Raw genomic sequence first — 21002 nt, 5'->3', positions numbered from 1 at the left:
GAGTGGTGTGGATCTCTGAATTGAAAAACACATGGTCTGAGTGGTCCTTAAACCAGATTGAGGATCATGAAGCCACTAGCCTAGTAATCCCTAAACTGGACTATGGGTTGTGGTAAATCCAGATTGTATGCCTTAGTGGGCCTAGGAATCCTTGCCAGTGAATGAGAGATATATGGTAAAGCCAAGAGGTGGATTTTCTCTCCGTTGGGCCTCATGATTCTAGGATGGGATGCATGGTAAAGCCTAGAGAGTATGTATCGGTGTAGGGCTTAGTGATCCCTGGATCGGATTATGGATGCACAGTAAAGCCTAAGAGACTAGGAGGCACTCAAATTCCTCACAGTGTAGGCAGAGAACTCCAGTGACATCCATGTTGATTGGTGTTTTTCTAATGTGATCTATGAGTCCCACATTCATGCTTGGAATATGGAGTTGGGGTGATATGCTGAAGAGAGACTTGGCTTAGCCAATCAATGGTTAGGTGGAATGTGCTAGTCCCATCTCCAGTTGGTACAATCATTCCCTTGATTTTCATGTGTAAGTGTACTAATGTATATGTGGATTTTGATGGCTGATATGTTTATGGTATTTGTGTTCCTAATGCCAGTTATATGTATATTTTATGATAGCATCTATGTATGTCTCTCATAATTTTTTTACTTGCATATGAATGGATAATGTATCTATGACATAATAAATGATAAGGCAACAAATGACATGAGGAAACAATGGTTCATGGCGATTCTCAGGTAAGTATGAGATTCCTACACTTAATTTTGTTGTTTACACCTGTAGGTTACATTTTGATGATATGTTTGAAGCAATTCCTATCATGGCTAGTAGGGGCCTGGATATGGTCATGTTCATATTATTGCTTTTGCATCATTATTTCCCTATACTTTTATCGAGTTTAAGTTATCATTCCATTTTGGGTAGTGTCCTAGGCTCCGAGCCTGAAAGAGTGGCTCAAATACCGGGATGCTGACAAAATATAGCGTTAGCCTAGAGACTAATGCATTTTTCCGAGGGATGGAGAGTGTTATAACTCACCTGGGATATTTCTAGGGTGTGTTACTCTAGCTTAAGTTGGTCAAAACTTCAGTAGGACCCAAGCGCAAGTTGTTTGAATTGATTGTTTGGTTCATGAGGCTGTTGGAGGTTTGTGTGTTATGATTGCATTGATCCCACTTCCTTAAGGTCACATATGAGGTCGAATCCCATCATAGTAGCCTCTCATCGCACATTTACCCCAGTTGGCTAGTTACTTTTGTAGATGTGGGAGGAGGGTGTTACATCAACCCTGTGTCATTACACAACTACATTAATTTTCATGATATTGACCTTCTATTTCAGACCACCAGAAAAAATTATTAATTCTATATTTACCAAAATAAAATCCTAACTTTATGGAAGCTGAATATATATTAAACATGCCCATAAAACAATAGTCTATTCACAAGTATTGTTTTCTTAAGAACTTTAATTTATAATTCTTGCATTCAAAACATAGAAGCATAAGATATTCTAACTAAACCAATATTTATTTGTAAGAGTATATGGGTTTTCTTCTTGGGGAATCTTCTTTCCCATCACTACATACATACTTAGTACCCAACATCCTACATCCAAGTGGTGCACCTGTTCACTGCATCCAACAATCCCTTGGGTTCCATGCCACGACCTTCATGGCAACTTAATGTGTTCCAACACATCAAAAAATTAATTAAATTCTCTCGTTTCTCTTCTCTTCTTCTTTTATGCATTCTCACCCTTCCAAGCTCAAACACCGCTCTTCAATAGTTAATAGTCAGTTAGGTGATCCATCTTTCCAAGGTCTTCATGTGAATCGAGCAGGATGAACTACAAAGCATATGTTCCATATGACTATTGTCCCGAGTAGCTGCGTCACCAACATCACAACAACCATGATTAGCTTCTCATATCGACTATCACATAGATACAACAACATATCATTGTCAAGCAACATGCAGCCATCACACACATGCTCATACATTACATATATATGTGCATATACAACACATAAACTTGTTGTTATGCAACCAGATCACAAAAGAGATAGATCAACGACTTCAAAATTAGCCTCTTTGAGGGGGAAACCTCCTTTACATGATATAAATGAACAATTTTTCAGTGATTCAAATGAAAAGACCCCCTTTCTATATATAGGAGTCTAAGGGGTCACAATATAATTAGAGATGACATAACTAATAATGTAAGGGAACAACAATAACAATAGTGGCTTCTATGTGGCACAACAATAACAATATGGGGGCTAGATTAACAATAACAATAATGGGACTACACTATTATTATAAGGACCTAACATGCCCCTCTCCTTTAAAAAATTTATTGTCCTCAATGTTTGAGTAGTTCTAGATTCTTTTGAATAAAATTATCATCCTCCCATGTGGAATCTTCAGTGGATAAGTTCTTCCACTCAAGGAAAATATCTAAAAAATATTGATTATGTAGTTGTTGGGTTCTTTTTCCCGTGATCACTTCAGGCTCCAATATGATTTTTCCTTCTTCGTAAATTTTTGGTAATATTGTTTGAAAAATGAGCTTGCCACTGATAACCTTCTTTGAGCATGAAACATGGAAAAATGGGTGTACTCGAGAAGATGCATGAAGCTCCAATTTGTATCCCATAGTACCAATATTTCGCAACACCTTGTAAGTACCATAGTACTTGAGTGATAATTCATTATCCTTCTTAGCTTTTTTGAGGGACATTTGTTTGTAATGTTGTAGCTGTAAAAATACCCAGTTGCCTACATCAAAACTTCTTTCATTGCGATGCTGATCGACTTGTTGTTTCATTCAATTCAATGCCAGAGTGAGGTAATCCTTTAAGAGATGGAGAACTTGTTGTTGATGCTTGATGTGATCTTCCACTACTTGAACCTTAGAATTATGTCTTAAAGATGATGTGTTGGATGGTGGGTGTTATAGCTCCAAATCTCACTCTTATGGTTTGTGATGCTGCACTTATGGCCTAGGGCAACCCCTCCTTCCAGACCTGGTCCAAAAATTTAAAAAACAGTGTTTTATTCCCTGTACGCGACTTTGCCCTGTGTTAAACGCGTGTACACGCGGGTCTGTCATACCCAACCCGCGTGTATCTATTAAAACACTTAAAAAAATATAATTTCCTCTTTTTCGGGCGGTGATCGCGGGTTTACCTGCTGGATCACCTGTTAGTGCCCGTGGCCCAACTGTTCCCAACCAACTCCTAACTAAAAAACTACTTTGGAGAGGGTATAAAAAGACATCAAAGGGAAGGCCAAGGAGAGAGAAAGGAGAGCAAGATTATTATGCAGAGATTTTTCCCTTAGACCAGGTCTGAAGTCCTTGGTGCATCCTGCACTTCCCCCATTTTGCATAGGAAACCCTTGTTTCCATGTGTATTGGTGATCATTCATCCTTGACATCATCATTGAGTAAGACTTGGAAGGAGCTCTTGTTGAAGGCTGGAGGCTGGAACGAATCCGGGAGGAAGCTTGCTTGGAGCCTGCTGAAGGTGTTCAGGTGATATCTTTCCGATATATGTACTTTATTTGCCTTTATATACAAAGAAACACGTCTTTGTTCCCGAATAATCTTTCTTTATGCTTATGAGATTCTTGTGTTGAATTCTTATGAAAGTAGTTACTTAAAGATTATTTATAACTAACTTTATAGCATAAAGATGATTTATACATAAACTTCTATACATGTACTGTTGTGTTCTTTGATTTGTTTGTCTTGCAGGTCAGAGAAAGAAGAAGGGAACTCCAAGAAGGGTTTGCACCCTAACGGTCTTCTCGGACGTAGGACCTTAGGTATGTACCCTAAACATTAGAATTTGCTTAAAAGTAAAAAAGATGGCTGTGTGTGTGTGTTTCTTTGTATAAGCAATTTTCAGTCTGGTAGAGTCTCAGCCCAAAGGACTCTAGGGGTACTTTCCCTTCAACCAGAATTGGCGACTCCGCTGGGGACAACATTCTTGTTGTTCCTAGTTTGGGTAGTCCTCAAGCCAATCTAGGCTCAGTCCCTCTGTTTGTTGGTTCTGACTGTTTGATATTTTCTTGAACTCCAAGCTGTTCCAGTTTTTCAGTTTGTGTTTTTTTATTTTTCTTGAAACACTTCATATACGCACTTTTTCTGGATTACAGAAGCGTATATACGCAAGTTTCACTAAGTAAACCCGCGTATACGCAGGTTTCCTTAGTTACAGTCGCGTGTACACGCATTCTGCAAATAATTGCAGGCGCGTATATCACATAATTTTCAAGATTTATAATTTTTCTTTTGGCTGAATGTCTGTCTGGTGGTTTGGGTCAGTTTAAAGCAGTCAATTCCCAGTGACAGTTCTCTGTTTAACAGGGGGCATCTTGTTTCGAACTCTCTCTAGGAGTGCTAGTCTTGTTTTTCGTTGATTGCAAGCGTCATTGATTTTTGACACACAAGGTTTCTGTTTAAGAATCTTGATTGCTCTGTTTCGGCGGAGTGGGAAGATTGTCTTAAAATCTTTGTGTCCATTTTGTTTTCATGACATTTGTGTTTGCTTAACGAAATCATTTTTATGACCATTTGCTCCTTCGTTTCAGGAAAGTTGTTTGTTACCATTTCCTTGAAACTTGTCTTTTGATTTCTTGGACTTTCATTGCTGCTTTTGATTGTCAAAAGCGACTTCGAACACATTTTATTTTTGTTGAGTTCTCATCATTTCATTGGTGTCAATTCACAAAAGTGTTTGGTTGTTTGTTTATCAATCATTGGTGTCAGTATTTTTGAGAGTTTTTCCTTTGAAAAAGACTTTTTGGTTTGATTGAAAGAAAATCTTTTGAAAGTTTTTGAGTTTCGCTTTCTTAAACTTGCTTCTCATCTGATTTCCTTTTTTGCGAAGTGAAAGTGCTTTGTTTTTTATCTTAAAACTTGTTTTTATTGTTTGGACGAAATGATTAGTAACAAATCATCTTCTATCTAAGCATTTCAGTGGCAAGACAAAATTTGGTAAAGCAGCAACTTTCCTTCTTTGTTTTTAGAGTAGTCTTTGAATTGTGCATCCACATTTAGTTCTTGCATTAGGGAAAGATTTGCATCTCTTTTTAGGCATATTTAGTTTTGTTAGTTTTTGTGAGTGTGGAGTCTGAAAAGAAAAAGGAAAATTTTTGTTTATATTACAAGTGCCTTCTGAACCTCATAGAAATTGCTATTCATCGAAAACAAAAGTGCATGTGCATGTAGCTAGGTTTTATTAATTTCTTTTGCGTCCATAAAACACCACAAGTTTCACCTCCATTACCTTTGACTTAAAGAACAGCCTAATAAAATCAAGCGCTTAATTAAAATCCACTAGAACTTTTTGTTTTAGTTATTACACCAACAAGTTTAGGATTTTAGGGCCTTGGATTAGGCGAGTGGAGAGTTAACTCTCCAAGGCCACACAAAACGTCAAACATAAGAGTCTGATTAAAGAGAGTAAATCCAATAGCGTTAGGGAGACCAGGAAGACTCCGGATCTGGGAGTTAAGCACGAGGGTCTGTGAAGACAGGGAAGAGAGATACCCCCTCTCCTACTTGTCCGAACTTACCTCACGACTGTTCCGCCTGGCTTCTGCGACGAGTTGGTACCCATAGTTGCCTCTCCTAGGGATCTGCATAGGTGGCTGCGGAGGGGAATCCCGTGGCACCTGAGGTCGACGTTGTATCACTCTCGACAGTACTTCCGGAGGGCACCCTTGCGAAGCTTGGGGGCTTGCACCGGCGCAGACTGTTGTTAGGAGGTCAGCGTAACTTCCTCTGATACCTTCGCTGATAGGACTGGGCCCTCATCATCCCAGACTATCCTCGGAAGGCCCTTTGATTCACTTTCTCGTATTTTGGTGTCCGGTCTCAATCACCCGGAGCGGAAATACTTGAAAGTTGTTTGACTGGCTGTATCTTTAGGAACTTTTTAGTGTGTGCTCTGTGCTCCTAGTTGGCCTAGCTTTTAATTTTTTGAGTCTTTAGATAAGATCATAACAAAAAATTCAAAGTGGCTGACCGGTCTCCTAGACGGTCTCGAAGACTTCGTGGTCTCTCGCCACCTAGTTTAGAGCCTTCTCCTAGAAGGCGCAGAGGGAATACTACCGGTGGGGTCCGTCCCACGCCGGCTGACGCATCGGGGATTGATCCTCCTCTCGGGGATATTAGCGGCCAAGCAAGGCCTGGTACTTTTGAACAAGAGAGGGACGCTCCAGTCTTTTCTCAAGTTCGCTTTCAAGCGGAGGATAACGTAGAGGTAGAAGAACTTTCAGAATCATTAGTGATTCCAAATTCTCCACTACCATCTAGTTACCCAGACGTATTGCAATACGTTGGGCCTCCATTATATAGACCAGCGAGTCCAGGTTACGCTACGCGCTTACCATTTATGATCACTACTGGAAGCATGGCTTCCACAAGTGCTGCGACTATGCAAACCCCAACATCGGTGCAAGGGGGAGGAACCATTTCCATCCCCTCCGCTTCCTTGTTCGGATCGTTTGCTAGCACATCTTTGGTTGGGTCTACCTCCATTCCGTCCACGAGTGGAAATGCCCAAACCAATGCTTTTAGTACTGGTTCCTTCCTTTTTGGCACCCAATCACAGGGTATTCCGTCAGTTCCGTTCAATGCCGCTACGTCCATGATGGGCGGATCGGCTTCATTTCAGGGTTTTCCTTTTGGAAGTGGTCATATTCCACATTCCAACCCAACGGTAGGATCCATGCCTTTTTCTTCAATAGGACAAAGCAGCAATCCTTTCCAAGGTTGGAATAACCCTGGGGCTAGTAACGCAGGAACTGCGAATCCATTCATCGGTCAACAAGGAAGTAGGCCGTATTCCACGGTTAGCATGTTTCAAAGTATTCCTCCCCTCGCTTCGGCTTGGAACCCATATCAGGGGTTATCGACTCCTTACAATTCTATAGGAGGAAACTTTGCAAGCTATGGAGCTTATACGGCAGGAGTTGGTCAAACTCCGAATTTTGCTGGACCACAAGGCTTGCCCTTTGGTTCAGCTGGTTCTACTGGTCACTTGGGGCAGCCTGGTGCCTCTCAAATCCCAGGACAATCTTTTCAGAACTTGGGGAGTTCTGCCCAGTCTGGGTGGAATCCCCTAGGTCCTCCTAGGCTTCCATTTCTGGCAACGTTAAACTTGCCAGATCTCACTAAGCTAACGAACGACCCTATCAGATACAATCCAGCCTGGCCTCCGGTCCCAACCAAACTCCCTTCGGACATCCCAAAATTCGAAGGGAAGAGTGGTGAAGATCCGGGCGATCATGTAACCACATTCCATTTGTGGTGCTCATCTAACTCCCTCATCGAAGATTCGGTTAGGTTGAGACTTTTTCAGCGCACCTTGACTGGTAATGCGGCTAAATGGTACATAGAGTTGCCAGGGGGCAGCTTTACATCGTTCGCAGACTTAGCTAATATCTTCTTGAATCACTTTCAGTTGCCTGTCCGCTATGATGCCGGAACTGAACTTCTGGCTACCTTTCGTCAGGATAAGGCAACCCACATTTCTGATCACATACAGGAATGGAGACGGAGAAAAAGGCTCATTAAAGCCGAAATCCCTCCGGAGTACCGTCTAGAGTGGTTTTTGAAGTCTTTGCAACCTGAGATCTCCAAGGATGTCTCCATGTCTGGGGTCTATTCTGAGGAGCAAGCCATTTTCAGGGCCCAGCAGTTAGAACTGATCTACTCTCAGTCTGGGATCCTCCAAAAGTACTTGCCAGATGCTCCTGGATCTAAGGTTGATTTAGCTAAGCCAAAGCCAGGTCCGCATGCGGATGGTATCGTGGGGTCTGTAGACTCAACTACAGTGAACTTGCTGAATCAATTGCAGCAGTTGTCATTACAAACTGCTCCTAACAACCAAGTCACAATGTCTAATCCTCCTGCTTCCCAAAATTCTTCCATTAACGCCGTCCAATCCAATAACCCCAAAGGAAATCAAAATTCCGATGGGAAAAAGAAAGGACGTGGTAAAAAGAAGAACTCGGATGGGAAGCCCGATGCAAATAAATCCGGCAACAACGCTGGTGGTGGTGGAAATGAGTCGAGAAAGAAAGTCAAGTTTCCTTGCAAGTTATGCAGTGGAGACCATCTAACTCATCTTTGCCCTAAAATCGAAGATGCTCAGCGCTTGTTAGCACAGCAAGGGACTTCTAGTTCGCAAGCTGTGTTAACTAACCCGTTTCCCCAAGGGCAGCAACTTCTTGCTGGCGCGAATTCGAATCCTGGGACCTCCTCAGGGGGCAACCAGGAAGGGGATAAGTCATCAAATGTTTTCATGATGGGTGCTCACGCTAATGTGGCCACACGGTCACGCGATTATGGTGAAGGTGAAAATTCTAAGGGTAAATCAGTTCCCGAAACTAACAACCCACTTCATATTGAGCGACCTTCTGTTGAGACTATACCTCGGGTGCCGAAAGGTTCAGCTAAACGCGCGACTATCAACCCTAATATTAGGGCAGCCCAGAATTACTCCATTGTCGAGGATCTGGCTCAGAGTCCATGTGCTATGTCCGCGTTAGAGGTTCTCCAGACATGTCCTACTCAACGAAGTGCCTTGCTATTGGCAATGGGGGCAGTAGATCCAAGTAATTCCTTAGCTCTCTCTTTTGATATGAGTAATGTCAAAAAGAGACTTCCTCATCACATGGCTTTCCAGATAAAGTCTACCTACCAGAAAACGAATATTTTCCGGACGGTTGTAGATGAGGGAGCTTCCACGTGTGTCATGTCTATGTCATGTTGGAAGGCCATTGGATCACCGACGGTTGTTCCTTCACCCACCCTATTGACAGCATTTGATGGTCACTCTCATAGACCGTACGGGATTATCCCAGCTTTTCCTATATGTGTTGGAGGAAAGGTCGTTAATATTGAAGTAGAAGTCATAGACGCTAACCTAGATTATAATCTCCTATTAGGAAGGAACTGGGTATACGAGATGGAAGCCGTTGTTTCGACTCTATTTCGTGTCATTTGCTTTCCTTATGAGGGGAAAATCGTTAAGGTTGACCAATTGGACTATTGTCCAGCTGATCCTCAAGCAAACTCTGACTCTACCATTCCTTTAGTGGGTAACCCCCGTCCGCCTATTGAGAGTCTAGGAGTCGGGATGTATTCTTCATTGATGGGTACGTTTAACCTTCCCCCTCCTACAGCTGGTATAGATACAATTTCATCCTCCAGGGATCCTTTACGGAGAGAGTTTGTCCAAACTCTTTATTCTTCGAATCCTGGAACCTTAGCTTCATCTGTGACCACATCAGGTGACGACAAGGTGGGTGAAATAGAATCTCTTATGTCTGCAGCAGAAACTAGATGTGAATCTATCGATAACTCTGTAGATAACCATTCTACTATTTCCTCGGGGAAAGAAATAGATGGTGATGTGGCTCATTTTCGGACCCCTGATTCCACCTCTGCATCGGATTGCTCGGATATTGTTTTTCCATCGGATGAAGCGATATTCGAAGCAATGACGGCCGTAGATCGACCTTTGGAAGATTTACATCGTCGGTTATACTTTCATTCCCCTGTGCATGAAGTAGAATCTCGGTCCTCCAGTTCGACTAGTGATGTTTGTACGGTCCCTTTGGCTCCGACACATTTATTTGCCGAAGAGAGTATATTGATTGGTTCGATCGTCGTACCTATAAACATCCCTAGGTGTCAGTTGGCGGAGCCCCCTGACGGGCTCTACCTCAGGAAGTATTTTGCTTAGTTTTACCAGGCAATGGCTTCTTTGTATTTTATGTATATTTGTACATATCTTATCGAGCGTTTTTCTGATATCAGCACTTTTGGTCTGCTTTGGCAGGTGTTGATGGATGATTTGGTTTATTTTGGATTCGCCGATGGTGCTAGTCGGCACACTCGGAATCTTGCTTCCGCAGCTTGGGTACTTTATTACCCATCTGGTCAGTTGATGACATCGAGAGGCGTGTGTATCGGTCCTGCTTCAAACAATATGGCCGAGTATACAGCTGTTATCAATTTATTATCCGAGGCAATCTCTTACGGGATCGACTCGTTGGTAGTGTATCTTGATTCTCAATTGATAGTGTCTCAGTTAAATAACATTTATCGGGTTAGAGATCCATCATTATATCGCCAATATTTAAGGGTGAGGTTGTTGCAAAGATCATTTATTTACATTAATTATTTGCACATTCCAAGATCTCAAAATTGGTTAGCTGATTCTATCGCTAATCAAGCATTAGACTGGCATATCAATCATTCATCATCATAAAATCATGCATCAAAAAGTCAAACTGTATATATATATATATATCACAAAGCGTCTCGAGTGTACATATGTGTGTCCAAAAATATACAAAATTGGGACTCAAATGCCCATAATCATGTCAGGCATATCTAATGCCTCGGCTCTGGATGAGCAGCTAAATAACTAACTATAGCATTGGCCACGCGCCGAAAAACGCGAACCCAGTCACGTGGCATCCCAACCACATGACGCTGCATATCTGGAGGAAGGTCCTCTATCTCGGCCATCGGTACTTGATAGCTCAATCTCGCCAAGTGTCGCTGGACGTTGGCGAGGGTCCTTTCCGCATCCGCAGCCGCCTCTTCGGCTCCTCGGCCACGCCGTCCGTGCCGTGGGAATCCATCTGGTCGCACAGGCCCAATGTCTGAAACATGATCATCATATCAGTCATTTGAATCTCATCAAAAAAATATATTTTTCAAAGTTCATCATTATGCTTGAAAAATCCTAAAAATCATAAAATCATAAAAATCAAAAAAATCTTACCGATCTCGCCCCATGCTGCATCTGGTGGCAGTACTAGGTCAGGATCTCCTCGGAAATCCAGTCCAGCATAGGGGTAGTCGTCTATGGCGATGATCTGTTGCTCCCACCAAGCAAAAAAGTCGTCGTCGAATGCATTCCTGGGCACTTCCCCACCCCCCAGACGTTTCATCAAGTCAGCCCACCGGCCCATACGTGGATCACGTGGACTACTGATGGGAACTGCTACCCTGGGGCGGAGTGCGGGAACCTTCTCGAAGAAAAACGTGCATAAAATGGTTCCGTACCCAAAGTTCTTGGTCTTTCCCTTCCTGATAGAAGCAAGCTGCTCCTTCATGTTGGCAAGTAGAGGAGTACACCAGTCAAACACCGTGGTGAGACAGTCCACTGCTACGCTCATGTTTACTCGTGATGCCTGATGTAGCGAAGATGACCCGTTCACTCGAGCTATGGTGAACAGGATTATCCGCAGTGACAAACTCGCCACGTGTGGGATCGAGATCTGACTCCCGACCTTCCGATGACCTGGGCAGTAAAGTTGTACATAGTCGTCTACGCTGAGACTATTCCGGGTCCTGCCCCGGGAGTGGACTACCTCTCCCCTTCGGGAAAGGCCCGTGATGAAATATATATCTTCCACTTCTATCCTGAGTGGCATTTGATCAATCATAAAAGCTTCTTCCTCGACATCCCAGTAATCAATAAGCCTCTCGAGCAGACGCACATTTGCTTTCATATTCGGCAACTTAAAGAATTTTAACAATCCGCATCCCCGTAAGGCATCTAATGCCTCATCATTCTCCATAACTTCATTATCTACAGCTGAGTGCTCTCTTTCACGCCATGTGAGAGTCATCCTGGAAGAAAAAATCAATTTCATCCATTAGTTTTTTATATAAAAATTTTTCGCTGCGCACACGCGGTTTACCCTATACACAGTCGCGTGTAGGGCCGTCGTATACGCGATTTATATACATCCAACCCGCGTGTACGCCGCAGAGCAATTTTTTGCAAAAATCTAACGGTGAAACATTAATTAAACTTCCTAAAAACTATCACAATTGATTGCAAGACAAGTTTAGTGCTTACCTGGAAGTTTTCGGCAAGTTTGAACGGTTGAATAAGTCACGGGGAAAGTTTGCTCCTTTTGCTCCACAATTTGCTCTCCAAGTCAAACGGTGAAAATGGTAAGTCCAAAATTTCTTTTTATAAGTTTTGAAAATGCAAAATTTTTTCAAAATTTTATTTTGTTTGGTTTCATGTCACTTTTAACTTGGGAGCTTGGAATGTCGAGATTGAGTTGTTTTTCAGGACATTTTGGACATTTTTCGACGGTTCGAGGCGGTTCCATGACTGCTGACCCGTCATGGCAGGTATCGTGTTCTCACTGGCATATAGGTTAGGGACACCATTTTTCCGTTGCATTATGCATACTAGCCTCCATTTGACCGATACATCTGCCGTAGGGTCGACCCCATCATGTTATGGTTCGCAAGCCATTTTCACTCGCCGATTCTTTAAATCATGACATGATGGTAGAGCCATCCTTTTACATGGGCATCCTAGTTAGCACCTCACTGACATTTGTTGCCCATGCTGCTTCGTTTTGAGTAGGCTCGGGAGTCCTCTGTAGTCCCGCCATGACTTATGCGTTGAAGACTCATTCTTCCTTGCTTCTTCGCTTCGTTCTGGCCTTATACCCTAGAGGCTCCTATGTGTGTTGAGTTGTACTTCTGCATTGCATGTTGACCATTTGCACCTTTTGGCCTATAGCCGGCTTCACTTGGACTCGTGTTTAAGCCCACTTTTGACCATGGCGTCTGCAAAAAATCAACCTTGCATCCCCTTGACCTCTGCAGCTTGACATACCCAGATCCGTGGAAGGAACATACCTCTGAGTGTCACTGACCAGTTTTTCACCTCCCTGCATTGAGCATAGGAAAGTTCCTTTCCCAGGAACTAGATCATCTGTTTCACCGACACTCGTTCTTTCCACTGTACCATAGCATTCTTTTATTCTTTTTCCGGCTTATCAGAAAAAGACAAAAAAATTAAATATTCCAAAAAGAGCGGGAACAGGGACATTATTTCCATTTATTGTTGGCAGCTAGAGTCAGTCGTGTCGCCCTTGAACAAAGCACTCAAAACAAAGTCTCCTCCGCATGGGTGGGATTTAGTTTGACTTAGGTAAGCCATAACCTTGTTATCGAGTCAGTCCTCCCCCGATTGGTTATCTCTTCCAATCATATGGAGGGTTCGTTCGTGCCTCCTGCATGACGAACTTATACAGATTCATTATATGCTGCCACATAGTCACATTGAGTCGTGCTTTTGTTCAAGGGAAGTTAGCCTGAGTCGGCCTTTCTGCGGTGTCTCTTGACTCATTTTTCAGTCGGCCATCCCTGGTTGTCAGTGTCATGTCTATCATCACATCAGTTATATTGGTCCTTCACTCGTGCCGGTTTGAGAAGGTCCCCATTGACTTCTTGCTGGCGGGTCTTGTCCTTATCGACGACGACACATTGCTCTGAGGGCAGACCTAGAGACCGCACCCTGGCCCTATTTTCATTATTGATAGGTCACCTTGTGCTCAGCATCGATCAGTATCATGGGTCTTTGACTGAGTGGTTTCCCTTGTGTTCGACATCAGCATACATTATCACACATTGGGATTCGTGCAGTACCTTGGTTTCCATTTGACCCTATTGGTGGATACCTCGCCTCTGTGTCAGCTTTCATTATTGGTTGGTTCAGAGGGTTTCTGCCGTGCGCTAGCCACATCTTGTGTACGCCGGAAACGTACTTCGGTTGGGTTACTACATCTTTTTCGTCCGATTCCTTCCACATTATTGGCCTACGGGTTACACTCGCGCTAGATTGATGGAGGATGCCTTAATGCCTTCCTTCTAGCGGATCTTTCCCTATCGACTCCGACTCATTGCTCTGGGGCAAAGATCTAGAGTCCATTTGGCAGTACCTTGGGGTTTGCAGTCATTAGTGGCAGATTCCTCGCTATCGACAGTGGGAAACCATCATTGTCTCCTGATTGATAGATTCTTACAGGTGTTCGACTTCAGCTCATCTATTCACACTTGTTAGATTGTACTGGGTACCTTGACGCTCATTATCATTATCGGTGAGTAGTCTCGCGTTTGTTAACGGTATACATCAATGACCGGTAATCAAACGATTTCTCACATGGTCGACTTCAGATCATTTATTCCCATGGTGTAGAAATGTACCACGGCGGTCGGTGAAGACCTCAGGTTGTATCAGCATTCATTGGTTCACTTGACAGTTGCTCCTGTTGCTGCTAGTCGATACCATTCCACCTTATATGTTGCAGTCAGTCATGGTGACATTCTATATGCTGGCACCTGAGTTTGCAGTGTAGTACCATCCTATTCCATCATGTTCAGTTGGTACCTTATGGGATCAGTCTTTGATTTCAGTGATCCGTTGCATCTTTCAGCATCATTGACAGTTTTATATGTGATATTCAGACATGTACTTACTCATTATGATCAGATGATCCATTATGTATTTTTACAGTCATTTATACTTGTATACTTAGTGGATCCGCTTGTACTTGATATGCGGACATGCTTTACTTTTCCTGAGCATGGGTATGCCCGCCTCAGACAGTGTTTCTTTCTGATCTCCTTTCGGTGGCTTGGCAGGCTGAATTCTGGTGAAGTCCTCCTCGGTTTTTCGGCAGAGTTCCTTTCCTTGTACTTACTTAATGTATTTCGGCCATCATGTTCCCCTTCTGACCTCATACATTAGGGGGCATCTGTTATAGCTCCAAATCTCACTCTTATGGTTTGTGATGCTGCACTTATGGCCTAGGGCAACCCCTCCTTCCAGACCTGGTCCAAAAATTTAAAAAACAGTGTTTTATTCCCTGTACGCGACTTTGCCCTGTGTTAAACGCGTGTACACGCGGGTCTGTCATACCCAACCCGCGTGTATCTATTAAAACACTTAAAAAAATATAATTTCCTCTTTTTCGGGCGGTGATCGCGGGTTTACCTGCTGGATCACCTGTTAGTGCCCGTGGCCCAACTGTTCCCAACCAACTCCTAACTAAAAAACTACTTTGGAGAGGGTATAAAAAGACATCAAAGGGAAGGCCAAGGAGAGAGAAAGGAGAGCAAGATTATTATGCAGAGATTTTTCCCTTAGACCAGGTCTGAAGTCCTTGGTGCATCCTGCACTTCCCCCATTTTGCATAGGAAACCCTTGTTTCCATGTGTATTGGTGATCATTCATCCTTGACATCATCATTGAGTAAGACTTGGAAGGAGCTCTTGTTGAAGGCTGGAGGCTGGAACGAATCCGGGAGGAAGCTTGCTTGGAGCCTGCTGAAGGTGTTCAGGTGATATCTTTCCGATATATGTACTTTATTTGCCTTTATATACAAAGAAACACGTCTTTGTTCCCGAATAATCTTTCTTTATGCTTATGAGATTCTTGTGTTGAATTCTTATGAAAGTAGTTACTTAAAGATTATTTATAACTAACTTTATAGCATAAAGATGATTTATACATAAACTTCTATACATGTACTGTTGTGTTCTTTGATTTGTTTGTCTTGCAGGTCAGAGAAAGAAGAAGGGAACTCCAAGAAGGGTTTGCACCCTAACGGTCTTCTCGGACGTAGGACCTTAGGTATGTACCCTAAACATTAGAATTTGCTTAAAAGTAAAAAAGATGGCTGTGTGTGTGTGTTTCTTTGTATAAGCAATTTTCAGTCTGGTAGAGTCTCAGCCCAAAGGACTCTAGGGGTACTTTCCCTTCAACCAGTGGGCGATATCCATAAAGTGTCATAAATGGGGTCATTTTTGCTGCAATATGGAAGGGAGTGTTATTCCACCATTCAACTAGAGGTAACCACTTGATCCATTGTGTTTTTTTATCATATACAAAGCAACCAAGATATCCTTCCAAAAATTTGTTCACTATCTCAATTTGCTCGTTAGATTGAGGATGATAAGATGAGCAACGAGCTAATTGAGTACCAAGGCAAGAAAATAATTTCATCCAAAATTTTCCAGTGAAAATGGGATCTTTGTCACTTACAATAATATTTGGGCTTCCATGTAACTTTTGAATTGTTTCCATAAATTCAATAGCAATTGTATTTGATTTAAAAGGATGAGATAAGGCACACAAGTGTGCATACTTGGTAATTCTATCAACTACCACCATGATGACACTCTTTACTTCAGACTTGGGTAAACTTGTGATAAAATCCATTGATACTTCCTCCCAATGCTAACTTGGAATGGATAAAGTTGTAACAAACCTAGGGTCTTAATTGTCTCAACTTTATTTTTTTGGCAAACCAAAAATTCTACCACAAACTTTTGAATATCCTATTTAAGGCCTTCCCAAAAATATTCCTTCTTGATCATGTGATAAGTTTTTAAAAATCCTGAGTGCCCTCCTAAGGGGGAGGTTTAAAATTCCAAAATAACCTTTTGTTTGAGTTGGGAATTCTTACAAAGATATAAGTGATCTTTGTACCATAACGAATCATTTTGCAACTAAATGTATAATATGTACTGGGGTTTTGCTTCAACTTTTGAATGAGTGTCCACACTTCTTCGCCATTCTTCCATTCATCCCTTGCTTCGGTTATCCAATAAGGTTGGATAACAAAAATGACACAAATAAATGCTTCCACATCGTCATCCTCTCTTGAGAGTGTAAATGCAACAAAATTTTTATTCCCTCTTTTGAACATGATTTCAAAGTCATAACCCAACATCTTTGTGACCCATTTTTGCTGCTCTTTTGAAGATAATATTTGTTCTAAAAAGCATTTAAGACTATCATGACTCATTTTTACCTTGAAGTGTGATCCCATTAGGTAAGGTCATCATTGCTTTACTGCATGTAGTATTTCCAACATTTCCTTCTCATAAATAGGTTTGTGTAAATACTTTCCATTAATTGGCCGATTTTCAAAAGCAACGGGTCTTCCTTTTTGCATTAAAACTACACCAAATCCATTTCATGAGGCATCACATTACACAATAAAGGTTTTTGTGAAGTCTAGTGTAGCTAAGACAGGTGCTTGGCACATTGCATATTTAAGATGTTCAAAGGCCTTAGTTGCTTTTGGAGTCCAAGAAAATGCATCTTGATTCAATAATGTTGTTAGAGGTGATGCTATTCTCCCATAATTCTTAACAAACTTTCAAGAATATCCTGTTAACCCAAGAAATCCTCCTTGAATATGCTTTATGGTTGTGGGGATTTTCCATCCTTAATGACTTTAATTTTGTTATGATCTACCTTAACACCACCATGAGATAAAATATGACCCAAATATTCCACCTCTTGTACTCCAAAGAAAAATTTGGAGGTTTTTGCATATAATTGTTTATCCTCAAATAGTTTGAGCATCCTGTCAACATGTTGAACATGATCCTTCCAAGACTTGTTGTATATTAGTATATCATCAGAAAATGCTAACAAAAAATTTCTAAGGGTGGGTTTGAAAATGGAATTCATCAAACCTTGAAATGTGGAAGGTGCATTAGTAAGGCCAAAAGGCATGACCACAAATTCATAATGACCCTCATGAGTTCTGAATTTTGTTTTCGGAATGTTTTCAGTCTTCATTCTAATTTGATGATATCCTGAATGAAAATCCAACTTGGTGAAGTAAATTTCTCCACTTAATTCATCTAACAATTCATCGATGACAGGAATGGGAAATTTATCTTTAATAGTGAGCTTGTTGAGTTCCTTATAATCTGGACACATACGCCATGATCCATCCTTCTTGTCAACCAATACTAATGGAGTAGAGAAATAACTTTGACTAGGTTGAATTATACTGATCTCTAGAATTTCTATAATCGTATGTTCAATTTCACTCTTTTGGGCATAGGGATATCTATAAGGCTTGATGTTTGGAGGAACACTTCCTGGAATCAAATGAATAGCATGATCATGATCACAAATAGTTGGGAAGCCTTTGGGAGTCTCAAATAATTTTGTATGATCGTACAATTTTTTTTGGAGATCTGAAGAAATAAATGATTTCGATGTTTGAATCTCTAGTGAGCATAATTATGCAATCACTCCCCGTTGTTCCTTCTTTATAAGATTTTCCATGCCATTAGAGATGATTATATTTCCCGGTTTCCTGCTATGCCCCATAATTCAACTTCCTTTCCTTCCAAAATAAAATCAAGAAAAGTTATTGAAAATTAAAAGCTATCATCCCCAAATATTGTAACCAATGGATTCCTAGTACAACATCAAAACAATCCATTGGAATGGAAAACATTGGACTATTCATTACATATTTCCCCATGGTTATCCTGATATTATGGCACTTTCCAGAGAAATTTATAGTTCCTCCATTTGCAACCATCACTTGACACTCGGGTGTTGGATATAGGAGGCAATTCAATTATTTGGCTATCTTACAATGAATAAAATTATGGGTACTACCCAAATCAATCAACACTATTGCCTTTTTCTTCTTGCTATACCCTTCTATCTTAAGAGTTTGAAGAGTGGAAATTCCTGCCAATGCATTACAAGATATGGTAAGATTCATTTATTCTTTCTCTAGGGTTGGTTCCTGGTGCATATCATCCTCTTTTGATGTTTCTTGTTCCTTTTATTCCTCCTCTTCAAAATCTATGTAAAATAATTTCTTCTCAACACACTTATGACCTTTAGTGTATTTTCTATCACAACTGTAACAAATCCCTTTTGCTATTTTTTCTTCCAAGTATAGTGGTATCAACCTTGTACGTTGTGTAACACTAGGAGCAACAACACTTCCATATTTATAGTTGTGAGTGGTAGATTTCCTTGTTGCCATAATTTTGATTTCAACTTTTCTTGCCACTGTGATTCCTTCTCCAATGAATCAGGTTCCCAAAGGCGAACCTCATGTTGGATGTTATATTTTAAATTCCTTATGAAGACATCAATCCTATGCTCCTATGGAATATCAGTTACCTTGATATTCAATTTTTGGAAGTCCTCAATGTGCTCTTCCATTAAACCCTTCAGTTTGAGATTTATCAATTGGCTAAAGAAGGTGTTGCTCTTTGTCTCTTCATAATGTGTTATCATTTCCTCTATAAAAATTGATCAAGTGAAAAATGGTTTACAAGAAAAAATCCATCGATACCATATGAAATGATTGAGTTCTAAATATAAATAGGTAATGCATACCTTTTGTGTGCGTAGCACATCTCAGAGATCAAAATGTTTCTCCATTTGTAGTATCCATGTCACTGGATCCTCGCCATAAAAATTTCTCAGATCGATATTTGGAATGTGGTGGGTCTTAAACCTAGCATTAGAGTCTCTAAAATTATAATTCATATTCCTTTTATCTTGATCATGATTTTCATGGATTACCTTGTCACCATTGGAAGCTTTTCTTACAACAACTTTGTCAAACCTTCCTTCACACCTTCCATGTTTGCTTTTAAACCTTCCATACCCCCTTTTAAACCATCCATGTCTCCTTTTATGTTTTTCTCTAAAACATCCATCTTAAAATTCATCACTCCAAAATAATTTTTGGTTGCTCTCGAAATTTGATACACTTGGTCCTGTAACTTTGATAAATCATGTTTCATTTCTTCCTCTTCTTCATGCGTCATATTAGACGTTTCTGGTTGCTTAATGGGTGTGTCCATTTTTTTTTGTTTTGAGGCACATTGGAATGAAATAATGATATATATGCTTCTCTATGCCCTTTGAATCACTTCAAATTGATTCTTCAAGCAAAAGTTATGCAAGTTTAAAAAAATATATACGCCTTTTTTCCTTGTTTTTGGGAGCTAGATATTGGAACTATTGTATCTTTGTAATTTCAACTCTCCAAGATTTGAAATTCGGTCCTATGGTAGCCCTCTAAGTCTTCTTTCCAATGCCACAAGCCAAAAACAAATTTGATTTGTCAAGATAAATTTATTCCCAATCTCTTGCGATGGCCTGACTATGGACTGTTCAATAAAGAAAACTTGTACGAAGTGCCATGTGTCCCTATTTCGACCTTTAGTCCTGAAAACGATAAAAAAATACTACAATATGTTCTCACTTGGTCACTTTTTACGAAATTCAAGTCTGATCCTCATAGAGTAAGTTATTATTATTTTCCTAAGATCAACTATTTGAGACTGAATTTTGGAACATGCAAAAACCCTAATTTCTTCAGACCATATCTCAGAAAATATAGTAAACCAAGATCTGAATTTTTACAAAAAGTTCATCAAAATTTTGGCTTTAAAAGGTAAAAATTTCATCTTTTGAACGTTCATATAAAAAAATTATAGCAAAAATTCGTAGATTACCTGTTTGCAATAACGAAACCCTAGAATCCAAAGCTCTAAAGCCAAATGTTATGCAACCAGATCACAAAAGAGATATATAAAAAGCTTAAAAGTAGCCTCTTAGAGGGGGAAACCTCATTTACATCACATAAATGAAAAATTCTTCAATGATTGAAATGACAAGGCCTCCTTTCTATATATAGGAGTCTAAGGGGCCACAATATAATTAGAGCCTACACAACAACAATAATGTAAGGGAACAAAAATAACAATAGTGGCTTCCATGGGGCACAACAATAAAAATATGGGGGATACATTAACAATAAAAATAATGGGACTACATTATTATTATAGTGACCTAACACTTATACATCACATGAAATATTTATAATTCAATAGCAAGAGAATATTTAGAAAGTTTTCCTTCTCATTTCCTGTCATATCATAGAACTCAATCACCATAATTATCCTATTCTATGATCTTCCTCATCACTCATGTCTATCTTACTGTATACCTATATCTTATATTTCTACTACCATTACCACAATACCTACATCTAGGAAATACATATCTACCTTATTTATTATTTCAATCTTAATACAGTGCTTCCATCACAACACATTATATCAGGGTTTGCTTGTTATAGATAATCACTGTAATCTACTCATGGCCCTTACTTTGAGTGGTTATAGTCTCGATAAAACTCATTATTCCCCTCTTGTAATCCCATTACAACCTATTTCAACACTCGCTATGACCTGCCATAAAACATGTTCAATTTGTCATGATCCTGTCATAACACGCACCACATCCTAGCTATAATCCTGTAGCTTTCTAGGAAATTTTCTCAATAATT

Source organism: Pinus tabuliformis, chromosome Q, assembly GCF_031772625.1.
Source record: "Pinus tabuliformis cultivar Carrire ecotype Pingquan chromosome Q, CPIR1, whole genome shotgun sequence".
NCBI classification, from domain to species: Eukaryota; Viridiplantae; Streptophyta; class Pinopsida; order Pinales; family Pinaceae; genus Pinus; species Pinus tabuliformis.
This window is presented reverse-complemented; position numbering follows the sequence as displayed.